The sequence below is a fragment of the Saccopteryx leptura genome, chromosome 2 (assembly GCF_036850995.1).
Source record: "Saccopteryx leptura isolate mSacLep1 chromosome 2, mSacLep1_pri_phased_curated, whole genome shotgun sequence".
NCBI classification, from domain to species: domain Eukaryota; kingdom Metazoa; phylum Chordata; class Mammalia; order Chiroptera; family Emballonuridae; genus Saccopteryx; species Saccopteryx leptura.
This window is the reverse complement of record NC_089504.1, coordinates 258,486,400-258,502,789: the sequence shown is the minus strand read 5'-3', so window position 1 is coordinate 258,502,789 and position 16,390 is coordinate 258,486,400.

Here is a 16,390-nt window from a genome sequence, read left to right as displayed (position 1 = left end):
CTCAAGCCAGCAACCCCATGCTCAAGTTGGTGAGCCCGCGCTCAAGTCTGAGACCTTGGGGTTTCAAACCTGAGTCTTCAGAGTCCCAGGCCAATGCTTTATTCACTGCGCCACCACCTGGTCAGGTGACAGTTCCATTTTATAAAGACCAAGGGTCACAACTAGGAACTTTAAGTTAATATCTATCCCTTTATACTCACACAGACTCTCATTTAAATAGTATCTTGCAAATATGTCACATGACCCTTCTCTTCTTCCTTTCTCTCTCTTCCTTGCTGCTTTTCTTAGCATAGTCAGAAGAACTTTATGGATCAGTATCCTCTTCTGTAAGACAGAATGGAAGTAACCCCTACCCTTCTGTCCTTTACAGCATCACTTATGTAAGACTCAGCTGGGCAAACACACTTTCAAGCATATTGTGAGCTGTAGCTGTATTTTGCCACATTTCAGCCTGACAAGTGGTTTTGTCTGAGGGGACATCATCCATCCCACTTTTCAGATGATGGCACTGGTATAGAGACTCTGACTTGAACATGGGCTCACAGCCCGAGAACACAGGCTTCTGGGTTACTATTTCTCTTCTGCAAATTCAATAGTCTCAACTCTTTTAGCTTTTCTTCATAAATGCCACACCTCAACATAGCCAACAAAGTAAAGCAAATGGATTGTTCCAATGACTTTCTACCCTGGAATTTTTCTGTTAAAGTTGGGTTGAATCCATTGGGTTGAATCCATTGGGTTGAATACCAGGTACATGCCAGCTCTGGGCAGGAAGCATGTGGTCAATGAGGAGACATGCTTCTGCTGTTACTGGATGTATGCTCTGTGGGGCTGGGGTGGCACAAGCAGATAGTAAGCAGAAAATAAGTGAATGAGATGGTTTTGGGTAGTGATAAGCATTTTTGAATCAAATAAAAGCATAGTGACCTCAAGGGTTGACAGTGCATTGGATGAGGAGGTGTGACCTATGCTGAGTGGTCAGAGAAATGTTCTGGAAGAAGGTGATAGTGAAGCTGAGATTTCAAGGGGAGTAGGGACTTTGTGCTTGAAAGTGACTTGAAAGGTGCTGGGTAAGCTGCACGTGTTCATTAAATATTGATCGAATGAATTAACCAATGGGTGGACGAGCCATTCACGCAAAGATTGGGGAGTGCTTGGCATGACTTTTGCTGGAATAGATAATACTCATAACTGCTCTCAACTTTGCTCTTATTATGTGCCAGGAACTTATGCTTATGATTGACATTTATTTAAAAAAAATCACAACCCAGCCTGACCTGTGGTGGCACAGTGGATAAAGCGTCGACCTGGAAATGCTGAGGTTGCCTGGTCAAGGCACATATGGAGTTGATGCTTCCTGCTCCTCCCCCCTTCTCTCTCTCTGTCTCTGTCTTTCTCCTCTCTCTCTCTCTCTCTCTCTCTCTCTCTCTCTCCTCTCTAAAATTAATAAAAAATAAAATAAAAACAAAAATTAAAAAGTTTAAAAAAAAGTTGCAACCCAAAGAATTAATTACATTCTCATCCCATATTTTTAAAAGATAAATTCTATGATGACATTTGTGATAAAGGAAATGAAACTTTGTATTTTATTTTATTTTATTTTTATTTTTATTTATTTATTTATTTTTTGTATTTTTCTGAAGCTGGAAACGGGGAGAGACAGTCAGACAGACTCCCGCATGCGCCCGACCGGGATCCACCTGGCACGCCCACCAGGGGCTACGCTCTGCCCACCAGGGGGCGATGCTCTGCCCCTCCAGGGCATCACTCTGCCATGACCAGAGCCGCTCTAGCGCCTGGGGCAGAGGCCAAGGAGCCATCCCCAGCGCCCAGGCCATCTTTGCTCCAATGGAGCCTTGGCTGCGGGAGGGGAAGAGAGAGACAGAGAGGAAGGAGGGGGGGTGGAGAAGCAAATGGGCGCTTCTCCTATGTGCCCTGGCTGGGAATTGAACCCGGGTCCCCTGCACGCCAGGCCGACACTCTACCGCTGAGCCAACCGGCCAGGGCGAAACTTTGTATTTTAAAATCTTTAATTTTTTTCTTTTTTAAATTTCAAATGCTTTAAGAACTACACACTTGGTCACATTTTAATTAGTCAGGATGCTGGGAAATGTGTTTTGTTTTGTTTTTTTTCAGAGACAGAGAGTCAGAGAGAGGGACAGAGACAGACAGGAATGGAGAGAGATGCGAAGCATCAATCATTAGGTTTTTATTGTGACACTTCAGTTGTTCATTGATTTTCTCATATGTGCCTTGACCGTGGGGCTACAGCAGACCGAGTGACCCCTTGTTCAAGCCAGACACCTTGGGTCCAAGCTGGTGAGCTTTGCTCAAACCAGATGAGCCCACGCTCAAGCTGGCGACCTCAGAGTCTCGAACTTGGGTCCTCTGCATCCCAGTTCGACGCTCTATCCACTGCACCATTGCCTGGTTAGGCGAGGTATTCTGATTTACCAAATTTTCTATCAAAACATTTGATAAAGTTCTATGTGAAATAACAATTTCTTTCTGCCTCATTCATGTGCTAGTTATAATTGAATCAGAAAATCTGCATTGAAAGGAATAGTACAATTTAAATAGTCCAACAATTCTGTTTTATGTATAAGACTTAGACATTAAGTGAACCATTTTATTTTACCCCTTAAAGACTGGATTTTTGGAGTATTTGGAGTGAGTAAAACTCTAATAACAATGGCTGTCATTTCTTAAGCCCATAAATCATGTGTTTTGCAAACAGTTTATTTGCTCTTTATAAGAACTGCAGTGAGAAGAAATCAAATACCTAGACATTCGACTCTCCCCTTTGCTGATAAAAGCACCAGAGGCCCAGGGACCTCGGGATGTGTGCGGGGTCAGACTCACAGTAATTGGCAGACCTGGTGTTCAAGATCAGACGTGCTCCTCCAATACACCATGCTGCTACTCTAAACATAGGATCAACTCATAGGAAAAATATTCTATAGAGACAGATCACAGAAAGTGCAGCAGTTTGGATTGAGTGCCTACTCATTCCAGGGCACTGGAAATTATGCTGATTTTGTTTATTGTGGAGGGGGTTGGGAGCAAATTTCTCTCCACCTGACACTAAAGGGGAGAGAAAAGTTCCAGCTACTCACACTTTCGCTAATGCCCATAGCAGCACTCGCCCATCCAGTGATCCACACATCCAGTTCATTATTAGCCAGCGAGACAGTGGCTCTGGGCAACCACAGAAAGAAACTTGACAGACTCTTGGGGAAATCCCTAGGCTGAGAAAATTCCTCTTTGACAACAAAGTGCCCCAGGGACCTTTGAAATTCTCTAAGGGCTGATAAAGTGCTGTCTTAACACCAGTGTTAGATACTATCTTATCTTTGCTAGATGATTGAGAATTTCTGCCTTTATTATTCTTCTCTCTCAGTCCTCTTTCTCTGGCTGGAGAAACCCTTGTTATGGGGGGGGGGGGGGGGGAGACTCTGGGTCTGCTTGGTTTTCCCCAGAGGCTTTAAAGATCAACTTTAATTTTTATTTATTTTTTTTGGTATTTTTCCAAAGTGAGAAGTGGGGAGCAGCAGACAGACTCCCGCATGTGCCCGAGCGGAATCCACCCGGTATGCTCACTAGGGGGTAGTGCTCGGCCCCTCTGGGGCATTTCTCTGTTGCTGCCAGAGTCATTCTAGCGCCTGAGGTGGAGGCCATGGAGCCATCCCAGTGCTTGGGCCATCTTTGCTCCAATGGAGCCTTGGCTGTGGGAGGGGAAGAGAGAGAGAGAGAAAGGAGAGGGGGAAGGGTGGAGAAGCAGATGGTCGCTTCTCCTGTGTGCCCTGGCTGGGAATCGAACCCGGGACTTCCATATGCCAGGCTGACGCTCTACTGCTGAGCCAACCGGCCAGGGCCTAAAGATCAACTTTAGCTTTTATTTTATCTCTCTATGGTCTTTTATCATTGTCATCCATTTTGGTGGTTGGGGATTATAATAAGCCTAGGAATTTATTGATCCTGTAAAATATATAGATCAGTAAAACATGCCTTCCAGAGAATGGGAGAAACCACCCTGAAAGTAACGTTCGCCATTTGGTTTGGGTTTAAATATCACTTAGTCCTTGCGGTTGAGGAAACCTTCAGCCCCGAGACTGTGACCCCCCACCCACGCACTTTGGGAACATGCTGGAGCTCTAGCTAATCTAGTCATCACAGGTCTGCGAACACAGATGAATTCTGCATCCGTGATTACAAATTTAGACTATTTCTGCAAAACCATTGCTATCATCATCCTAGAAAAAGCCTTGATTCCAGGCGTGTAAACCAATCAATACAAAAGGCACTGATGAGCTACCTGTGTGAATCTTCTAATAAAACATGATGAAATTTAGGTCAGCTGTCCTAAACCAGTAGAAAAATATTTTTTAAGAAAATAGGCAGAAAAAATCCTCAGTTCCCTGAAATCATATGAGTATCAAGACTGATCCTGTTCAGCTAGACCTTTGGCATTTTCTCTTCAATACCTGCATAACATTCTTCTTCCAAACGGATTACCATAGCCTTCTTGGCCATCAAAATTAGTGTAATGAGACATGAACAAAGACATCTTCATTTCATATGTAAAAATATTAGAATTTACAACCCTGCCCCCCATCCCAGCTCTTCCCCAGGATATATGGCTCCATTGTGGACTTAATCACCCTATTCTGTAACCATTTCTTTGCCTCGGATTCGCTCACTAGGTGAAGTCCTTTAAAGGCAGCTAAGAGTGCCTTTCTCACTGTGCTTGTTTTAAATAGGATTTAAAACTTCCAACAGGAGATGGGATAGTCTCATGAGCAGTACTTGTGGGAGAATGAAGTTAGTAGGATCAGGCAGAGGGAGGAGTTGAAACGTGAGAAACAGAACAAAGGCCGAATAGGAGACAGTAGACACTCTGGGTAACTCTAAAGCTGGGATGACTCCTTTGGAATCCCTCCGCCTTGAGGCAAGGGCACTGGGCTTTTATCACTCCTCCCATCGTCACTGGATACAGGTTGGCCTACCTGGGGAGGACAGGAGGGAAAAAGCAAGTTCTGGATACAGGTTGGACCCGCAGTGAGGCACAGTCTCAGGAAGGCAGCTCTCAAAGGCTGGATGGACAGTTCCCAGAGAATGAAAGTCCAGAGCTGTCAATTGACGCCAATCCCTCTAAAACGGGAATTAACAAGCGTGTTTTGATTCTGAATGTCCGGATCTGGGCACACCATACAACATGCACTTCAACACTCAACAACTATTATTAAACAAGTGATATTGGAGTCCAGCCATTTCTCCAAGGGGCTGGGGGGTTCGATCTCACACATGTGGAGTGGAAGATGTTAACCTGGGGAGGCATCATGCCTCTTTGCTAGTTTGAAAGCATCACTTTTAAGTGCTAGTTCCCTAGCTGCTAGGTTTCAGCGTGAATTTCATTTGACCTAGAATTCACTTTGTTTATCCATTGCCATCTGCTTGAAGAAACTCGGACTGGAGTGTAAAACCTGGGTTCTTCTTGAAACTCTGCCCCTTATTCTAGGACAAGGCATTTCACTTTGGTTTTTATTGTTGTTGTTGATGTTTTCTGTTCTGTAAGATGGCAGAGGAATAGCGTTTTGGCTGATTCTTTCATAGGGCTGTAGCGCACAATAACAAACATGATGTTTACCCAAGCCCTTCGTAAAGGGCTGGCGAAGGCGGGCTTGGGAAGCTGTGGGAGCCTGGGTTGGCCGGAGTCCCGGTTGGCAGAAGAGCCTTGCCTTTGAGGGTAGTGCAGGCACAAGTGCAGATGGTAGCACAGAGAGGAAGGGGGCGGAGCCTGCAAAGGAATGGCTGGGGAAGGAAGGTGGAACTTCCGGCGGGTGCCCGAAACCATTTCCTCCTACTTCACCCAGGCCAAGCTAGCTCAAAACAAAGCAGAGCCAAGCATGGAGGAGACAGACCAATCAGTTGGCTGAATTCTATGCACTAAGTAAATCTTGATGCATTTTAGAACTTGCTTTTCCTTCCCGTCCTCACCAGGTAGAGGCTGCAGCAATCAGATTATTGGGAGGAGAAGAAAACCACTGTGCTGATTTAATTCTGGGGGTTCTTGTCTACAATAGAGGGTCTATCACCTCAATACCACTTTGGCCCAACTTGTTCATCTGAAAGCAAGTGGGTGTTCACTTCTAAGTCTGTCTTTATCTCTTTTCCTGTCTCTCTTTCTCTTTTTGTTGTGGTCGTGGTTGCTTTGGTCTCATTTTTATCTTTCTCTCTCAGTCCCTGTCCTGAAAGTAAGTGATCATCCTTCAGGTCAGTGTAGAGTTGGCATGGACATCCCCAGACCCTACCCACAGGGGCGGAAATGTTTCCTTTCAGTTTTAAACTTTTTCAACCCTGATTGGCACAGCCTTGGTTTGGGTTGAAAAACTGGTGAAAAATGCCATGTGGTTCTTCAGGGAGGTGTAGGTGACTTATTTCTAAACAGGCATTTCCTAACAGGTTGCCCACATGAGGCTAGTTTTCCCTTCCACCCCAGGTGTTTTCTGTGGCCATTCTGCTCTTCTCTATATATTCTTCCTGCTCACAGTCCTTCCATTTATCCATCTCCCTCCCTCCCTTTTGGTTAAGAAGCAACTTGGGTTACATTATGTATTTCATATTCCCTTCTGCAGCCTCCTTGCTTGAGCCAGATATGGACATACCTGCCTTCAAGCTCAATGCCTTGCTTCTGGAAATTCACACCTTTTCTGCTTGGCCTCCATCTAGGGGAGCTGTTGATTGGCCAGGGTGATTTCTTTCTTTTCCTTTCTTCTTTCCTCCCTTTGTTCCTCCCCTCTCTCCCCCCTCCTTCCCCTCTTCCCCCCTCTCCTCTTCCCTCCCTTTTTTTGGATAGGATGTTGGAAACTTTGACTAACCAAAACAACACATGATGAAACCAAATTTACTGGAGACTAAATGATGTAAGTTAAGTTCCTACATCTTATTTCTGGTCACCAAAACATCACCAAACTTCTATATAAATACCCCAAACACTCGTGATATTAATAATTGTGAAATAAAGGAGTTATACAGACATATAAAAAAGATGAATAAAAATGAGTAAGTGCCGGGGTCCAGCCCCGGGGGGAATCCAGGGGTCCCACAGGAAGAGACGGCGTCGGCACAAATCGAGTGAGAGAGCCGAATTCTTTTCTTTCTCTTTATTCTCTAGTTAGCATTTACTGCCAGGCATCTCTGCCAATGGCTGGTCTAGCTTTACTTTTTATGCACACACACTAAGTTACAATCACATGGTATTTTGAATACATCATTGTTTTAGTTTCACTCTGGTTACGTATTTCCAGATAACAGTTAATTCATATCTATAAGCTACAAATCAGGTGGTAAGTCATTCAAAGTACAGTTATACAATAACTTGAATAGTAATAACAATATCGGTACAAACTTCTAAAAGATTAGTACTAATTAATAACTCTATTTTACTGTTGTTGTGAGTCAAGGGCGCAGAGAGAGATAGCAGACGAAATTATCAAGGACTAGCAAAGGACCACCGCTTGCTTAGGCAAATAGCCTTGAGTTCATGTAGTGTCCTAATTCTTTCTTCACAAGACTACAAAAGGCTTGCTATTTAAGAAACTGACATAGCATTAAGAGTAACTTTTACTTAAAGATACATAGAGTGCACCTGCAAGATAGCTAGTAGCAACATAATGTCAGAAGGCATTAATTGCTATTGCTGCTATGAATCCCACTACATTCCTCTCCTTATTCTTGGAAAATACAAAAATCTCATGAGAATGTTTTACTGAGAAAAGCCCAGCAACTGCCTTCAGTGACAAAACAAGTCTTTTAACAAAACATTCTTTACTTGCCAGCTGCGCTCCTATCCAAGGCCACGCAACAGGCCACTCCACTACACTTTACCTAAGATTCTAATGTCTAGTTAAACTTTATTCATTTACTATATTCATACAGTAGTTAAGTTCTAACTTTATTCTTTCTAACATGATTAATAAGAAGAAATTCTCCTACAAACTTAACCCTTTATGAGGGATATCATGGCCAGCCTCTTACGTTTATGAACCCAGTTCAAGGGGCTTACAGGCTTTTCTGTGGAACTTACACCTTCTGTCTCATTTCCAAAGAAATTACTACAAATCTACAGGGAAAGCATGGTACTATTATCCCTGTACCATAAATAATAGCACACACCCAGAAAAGGGGGGGATATAAGGCCAGATTAATTCAAAAGGTCAAAGGGGGAAGTATCATTGTGCCTTTCCTTTGTGGTGACTTTGTCAACCCGCAGCCGTTGGTCTTCACTGCGGTGACTCTATCAACCAGTAGCCATCGATCTTCTTTTGCTGTGACTTTGTCAATCAGCAGTTGTGGATATTCTCCTGCTTTGACCTTGTTAGCCAGCATTAGTGGATCGGCTCCCGACAAGTAAGATTGTTATTTTCCAACCTGCTGATTCTAGTTTGGGGTCACAGTGGCCAGAGCTTCTCCCAGCAGCTCAGGTGTCCTTCCATCACGGGGTGACCAGGGTAATTTCAACAAAGCAGGGTGGCTTGAGGTCCAGCCTGCTCTGTGCTTCCTATTACCAGACTTATGGGTTGGATAAATTGGGTGATTATTATTTTTTCATCTATAAAGTACCTTAAAAGGAGACCACACCAATGCCTGGGAGATCTGACTTGACTTGGACTGTGGAAGATCTGACCTCCATACCAGTGATCTTTCTCCTGTGTAGCCACATAACTAGCCCCTCCTTGCTGTCACCCCCGCACCCTTCCTGGTTTCTTAAAGGAAACAAGGCGTCACATTAGATGGTACATTAATATAATGGAAGAATTTTTCTCTTGAAAGTTAATTCTGACACCTCTCCCCCAAGGGTAGACTGGGCACCCTTCTTATGTACTTTGTTAACACCAGGTACTGTCTCCTGTATTCTCTGCATCTGTTTCTCCTATTAGACGTGAGGATGGATGGATGGAGAGGTGATAGATAGATAGATAGATCTCTTGCTTGTCATTAAAGCTCCAGAGCCTGGAGCCCAGAGTGTCCATATGTATTTATTTACTAATTAACTGGACTTGGAATGTGTGGTTCTTCTGCCAGTTTCCTGAGAAGGAACAGAAGTAGCAACATCTGCTTTTCTGAATGCCACCTACCCAGGGTTCTGTGCCCCATGCCATTGGCAGCGCTGAGAGCAACGGAATGTTGGGGTCTCACATGTGACTTTGCCTCTCCATCACTTTTGTCCATTTGAACCATCCTTCTTGCTGCTCCTTGAAATTGTCAGGCATAGTCCTCTCCATAGGGGGGACTCTCGACTGATAATAGTTAAGAGGTGGGCAGGAGGAACCAGCGAGCTGCTGGTAAACTACCTTCTCCTGGTGCCTCCCTTAGTCCACTAACATAGTAGAAAGATGTTGCTCAGCAGTGCATCCATGACGTCGAGATTTTTCCCAAGCTTCTCTGCTTCTCCTGTCTCCCTCCCCCCAAAACCCTTCCAGTCTTCTCTCTTACCTATTAGAAGGTCACCACATTAGACATCAGGAACAGTAAATGACCACTCCATTTATTTCTTGATGATATTTGGGTAGTTTTCAGCTTTTGGCTATTAAGAGTAAAGCCAGGAACGTACATGTACAGGTTTTTGTCTGGTGATATATCTCCATTTTTCTAGGGTCATTACTTGGGTGTGGCTTTGTTGGGTATTATGGTGAATGTAAGCTTAACTTTATAAGAAATGACCCAAGTCATTTCTTATAAATAGATTTATCTATCTATTCTTTAAAAAATGGTTCTACCTTTTCAGTTTCTGCTAGTAATACAGGAGGGTTTCAGTTGCTCCACATCCCCATTAATACTTTTTATTGTCAGTCTTTTAAATCTTAGCCGTTCTAGTGGGTGTGCAGTGGTATGTCGTTGTGGTTTTATGTTGCATTTTCCTGATGACTAATGCTGTTGAGTATCTTTTCATGTGTTCAGCAGACACTTGTATAACTTTTGTGACACGTCCATTCAAATATTTTGCCCATTAAAAAAAATGGGTTGATTGTTTTAGTATTTAGCTGTAAGAATTATTTATATATTCTGGATACAAAATTTTCATCAGTTACATGTGTTGCAAATATTGTCTCTTTGTCTTTCCTCCCTATCTGCTCTTTTGAAGAGGAAAAGATTTTATTTTTTAATTCAGTGAGAGGAGGGGAGAGAAATAAACTCCCACATGTGCCCTCATCAAGATCTACCAGGCAAGCCCCCTAGGGGAAGATGCTCTGACCATCTGGGGCGGGAGAGTGGAGGAGAAGCAGATGGGTGCTTCTCCTGTGTGTCCTGACTGGGAATCAAACCCAGAGCATCCACATGCCAGGCCAATGCTCTATCCCTGAGCCAACTGGCCAGAGCCAGATTTTAATTTTAATTAAGTTTATCAACTTTGTCTCTTATGGTTCATGCTTTCTATGGGAGAAGTCTTTGTTTACCTTAAAGTCACAAAGATATTTTTGTCTATGTTTACCTCTACAGGTTTTATACTTTTAGCTTTTATATTTAGGTCTATGATCCATTTTGAGTTATTTTTTTGTGTATTGTATGAAAGAGTCAAAGTCTATTTTTCTTCCAAATGGATATCAGTTGTTCTAACACCATTAATTGGATTTCCTTTCCCCAGTGAATTATCATGGCACCTTTGTTGGAAATAAATTGGCCACATAGATATGTGTAGCAGAATGGGCTTATTACTCTGCTTGTGGTTTACTGAGGTTCTTGGGTCCGTGAGCTCATCATTTTCATCAAATGTTGAACCATTGCTTCTTCAAATGCTTTTTTCTGCCTTGCCTCTTTCCCTTCTCCTTCTGGGACCACAGTTACATTTTTGTGAGTTTGCTTGATTTTTGTTCTATAGATCCCTGGGGCTCTGTTAACCTTTTCCTCATTTCTTTCTGTGCTTCATGTTGGATGGTTTCAGTTGTATATATTCAAGTTCACTGCTCCTTCTGCAGTGTCTAATTTGTTGTCCGCTCTATTCAGTGAGGTTTTCAATTCAGATACTGCATTTTTCACTTCTTGACATCCCGTTTAGTTCTTTGTTAAATCTTTCATTTCTACCCGTTATGTTCATGTTCTCATTCACACCCTTGAGCATATTTTAAAGTTATTTTAATGTGCTTTTTCCTAATTTATCACTGCTCATATTTCTTGGCTGGTTTTTGTCGACTTATTTTTCTCCTGGTTATGGGTCACATTTTTCTTTTTGCATGTCAAGTAATTTTACTTATTTAAAATTTTTAATTGAATTTATTGGAGGTGACATTGGTTAATAAAATTATACAGGTTTCAGGTGCACAATTCTACAATACATCCTCTGTATATTGCCTTGGGTGTTCACCACCCCAAGTCAAGTCTCCCTCCATTGTGATTATAATATTGTTGAGGGTCTAAATTTGGTTAAATTTTTGTAGAGAGTACCGGAAAAAATTCTGGCAAGCCCATAAGTTACCTGGGGATCAGCTTCTTCATTTGTAAATTGTTTTACACTTTGATGGAGTTTAAAGTAGCCTTCATTGACGCAAATATCCCTTGGCCTTATGAGAGCTCAGGAACTTTTCCACCTTGGAGCTCTTCTGGAATTCTTTGCCCAGCCTCCTAACATTTCACCGTTTGCATGAATAGCTTACTATTCAGCAATGGGCTCAATGGAACCAGTATACGTATTTCCAGAGCTTCTCCTGTGCGTCTCCTGCTTGTCTCCAGCACTCTGCTTTGAACAATATCCTCTCCTTAGCATCCCTCTCCGCTGCCAGAGCTGCCTGTCTGCCCCTCCCCCCATTGAGGCAGTTGTCTCTGCGTGGGTTCTTCCTCTCCTCACTACAGTCTGGAAATCCCTCCAGGCAGGAAGCCAGGGCGAGCACAGGGTTCTTCTTTTGTTCTGTTGGAGATTACAGTTCTGCATTGCCTGTTGTACAGTCTCTTAAAACATTGTTTCACATACTGTTTCCTAGTTTTATAAAGTTTTATAGTTTCACTTATTCCATCATGGCAGATTTGGAACTCCTAATCTACGTAGTATTTTTAAATTCTTGTTTGGTTTTAAACATTTTAGAATTTCTATTATGATTTATTTTAACCCATGAATTATTCACAACTATGTTTTTAAATTTCCAAAAGCTATGAGTTTTAAATTGTTTGGGTATTGATTTCAAAGTTAATTGCATTGTGCCCTATATAAGGAATTTGGTATATGGTTTGCTATCTTACCAATTTTTTGTTTGTAAGTGAGGAGAAAGGGTATTCTCTAACTGTTGAAGACTGGTTTTATATATGTCTGTTAGATCAGTCTTGTGTTCAAGTCTTTTATATCATTATGATTTTTTTTTGTCTGCTTAGCTATTTATAAATGAGAGAGGTACATTGAAATCTAATACTGGGATGGTTATATTGTCAAGTTTTCTTTATAGATCTATGAATTTTTGCTTCATGTATTTTGACACAAAAAATTTGAGGTATAAATTATATACAGTAAAGTACACAAATATAAGATTTATAGTTCAAAGAATTTTTACACAATACACCCATGTAACAACCATCTAGATCAAGATGTAGAATACTTCCTGAAACATGGGAGTTACTCTTATGCCTACTTCCTGTCAGCAACAACTCAAACCACTATTTGAACCTTTACCTACATGATAAGCTTTGTGCCTTATTGAACTTTATGTAATAGAAATAAACAGTGTGTATTTTTTGTCCGTCTTTGTTGCTCAACATTATGGCTTGAATATTATCTATGTTAGTTTGTGTATCAGCTGATTTTTTTTATTGTTTTGAAGTATTGTGTGATTATTTCTCTATTATTGACAGTCATTTAGAGCATTTCCAGTTTGGAGCCATAAGGACTCTATGAACATTCTTGTACATGACTTTGGTGGAGGGAATAAGCATCCACATGTATTGGTAAATGCCCAGAAGTAGAATTCCTAAGTTATAGAGTAAGTATGTGTTTTATCTTAGTGTAGATACTACCAAACAGTGTGAAATAATTGTACCAAATAACTCCCCCACCCACATCATACTGTATGAGACTTCCAGTAGTTCTAAATCCTTGTAAGCACTTGGGATTGTTTGTATATTAAATTTGGTAATTCTAGTGGGTGTGTAGTGGTATCTCATTGTGGTTTTTAGTTTGCATTTCTCTGGTGACTGATGATGTTGAGCATAGTTTCATATGTTTGTTGGCCATTTGGATGTCTTTCTTTTTCTTATTTAGCACCCATCTGTTTCTCTACCCTTCCCCTTCTTGCTTCTCTCTCTTCCCCTCCTGCAGCCATGGCTCAATTGGAGGGAGTTGGCCCTGGGTGCTGAGGATGGCTCCATGGCTTCTGCCTCAAGCGCTAAGAAGAGTTTGGTTGCTGAGCAATGGAGCAATGCCCCAGATGGGCAGAACATCACCCCCTAGTGAGCTTGCTGAGTGGATCCCCATCCGGCACATGCGGGAGTCTGTCTCTGCCTCCCCTCCTCTCACTGAATTAAAAAAAAAGGGTTTAACCTACACTAATGTTTATATGCTGCCTGGGACTTTTGGTGGTCATTCTTCCCCTTTGATAATCCTTCTTTCACTCATCATGCTATTTCTGCCAAGGACCTTTTCTTAGAGCTTGGTCATATAAACAGTGGTTCAGAACATGTGCTTCGATGTCAAACTGACCAGGGCTCAGAGCCAGTTTGGTCACTGATGAGCCGTGTCCCATTAGAAGACTTAAGCTCTCTAAATTGCAGCTTTCTGTCTGTTACATGGAGTATTAACATATTTACTTCGTAGGGCTGTTACGATGATATAGATGGAATGAAGACCCAACAACATTAGCACAGTGTCAGTTTCAGCGTTAGGATTAATCATTATTGGAATTGCCGTAGATTCACTTATAAAGTACTGAACGTGCCTCCGCTTTACACACGGGGTGGCAGTAGCTCCTCCTCACCTTTTACCCCTCCTTTTTTATTCCCACTGTTGAAATTCCCGGGAGGTCTAGAAGCAGCACATTCCCTGGCAATGACGGTATACTGGGCTGGAACGGTTACCCTCAGCAGGGCAGGGCCCTCAGCTCTCACCCCCAGGTCTGAGACGCCACTTTCCCTCAGCTCTGCATTCAGGCCTCTTTCTGGTTTGTTTCATGGTCAGGACCCGAGAAGCTGGTTGGACAGACCATCTCCAGAGCAGTTTACCTTTATGACAGATCACGATGTCTACAAATTCTCCCCACCACCCAGACAGGTTTCTGTCTCAGCACTGTGGAAAGTGGCAGGCGATACTGTGTAACCAGGGTCTGCTTTCTTTTCTGTAACCACAGGCAGCCTCTCCCTCTGCTTGAATGGGTTCAGAGAACACCGTGTCGCTCTAACCGATGGCCTCACAGGTGTTGGAAGCATGATTACTATTTTGCTGGCTGGTTCTGAAGACCTGGGGTGCCTCTTTTTTATAAGGACTAGAATTGTGTGTCCTCGTGGGACAGGGAGTCAGAGGGGGCCCACAGGAGTCAGGTCTCGCCCTGCATGGCAGTGAGATGCTGTAGTTCCTGCTCAGGCTGCAGGAGGGGAAGCCATGGAGCTGGGTGCCCCGCGAAGGCCGAGGGTGTCAGGAGCCCGGTTTGCGAGTTGAAGGGTCCAGAGATAAAATGGCTGATAGCTTGACTGCAGACTCCGGAGGGGCTCTCAGGCAGAACCATCTAGGTAATCCCTGACCCCCAGAAAATTAGACGATGACACAAAGTCCCACGAATGAGGTCAATGTCTCGCAGTGTGGGTGAGCAGTTACTATTATGCGTAGGATCTAACAGATGTTTTGCTTTTGCAATTGGACGAGCCTGCTGGCACGCAGAGTAGGGATCAGCATTGCCATATGTGCCGTATGTATTGGAAGGAAGGGTGCACGTCGACATTTTCCTCTCTTCATCACTGAAGTCCCGTGCTATAGAGCAGATGTGTTTTCGTTAGTTATCAATACTTATGATTTCATAATCCATGTTGTATCTGGGAAAAGGGCCCGGGATACAGTATCCCAGGAAATCCCACTGTCTGCAGCAAGAATGGGTGTGACCCTGCTAACCAAGGAGATGGAGTCCCAAGTTCTATTCCACACCTTATTTTCACCCCCTCTGTTCCTGACTGTGGGACAAAAAGTGTTAACTGTGTTTCTGATCAGATGATCTCAGTAGCCAAGAGTTCCAGTTCCCTGTAAATTACTTTATGAAGCTGGTGGTCTCACAGTGAAAGTCGCAACAGAATTTTTTTGAACCTGACAGTATAAGTCTACACTGGGAGGGATAAACAGTCAAGAAAGGTTTGAAAGTAAGGAAGGATGAGAATAAGGCAAGTAGACTGAACTGCCAGATACAAACATGTAAGATGAAAACCAATGCCACTACTGGCGTCCAGAACTCAGCGGGAAACCCAGAAACAGAACCAGATGCCCGCGAGCCTAGCGGAGAGAGACCCTGGGTTCACGTCTCCGCCGCAGTAAAGCGGAGGGCGCGGCCCGGGGCGTCACGGACAGGTTTGGGTTTCCCAGGGCATAGGAAAGTTACGTTTACGCTGTACTACTGTGCTCTGTTCAGTGTGCAGGGGCATTCTGTCTCAAACACAATGCACGCGCCTCAGTTAAACACATCTTTATAAGGCTCAAAATGCCAGCCATCACCTGAGCCTTCCAGGAAGTCGGCATCTTTTTGCTGGCAGAGGGTGTTGCCAGCTAAACACAAACAACACTTTATTAAAGGGCATTCATTACAGGAAGTATGCTGCAGCAGAATGTGGCTTGGGAATCGAATTATGCTTCACCACTTCCTGTGCGACCTTGGGCCAATGCAGCGCCGGGAGTTTCTCCGTCCATAGCGATGAAATGGGAGAAAAACGCTCTCTGCCTGGAAGGTCTGTGATGAAGAAGAGAGAGCATCCACAGATCTTCCTGCGGGGCCGGAAAACACGGCATTCCTGGGTAGCAGCTGGGGTTCTTCCGGGGGCTGACCGACACACCCAGCCAGGCCTCTGGAAGAGTCTCCGCTATCCAGCCAGTGTTTCCTGAGTGCCTGGCTCTCCTGCTGGGACACAGACTCGAGAAGCCAGGTGTCTCCCTCGGAAGCGCTCTCCCGGGCAGGAACGAGGCAGACAGGCACACAGACCTAGCTCGCAGGGGCATGATGAGAGGGGCTTTCCCTCAGGTCGCCCAGGCTCCAGCTACAGAAACCGGGAGTGCACAGAAGCTGCAAGGTGACATGCGGCCAGAGGGAGCGCCGGGTGCGGTGACAGAGATGGCAGCCGGGGAGTTTTGAAGAGATGGAGGCTGTGATACCGTGATTCATAAGAAGAAATATATAATTATATATTGGTTCTTCGTCCCTGTTTCTGGCACAGAGCTTCTAAA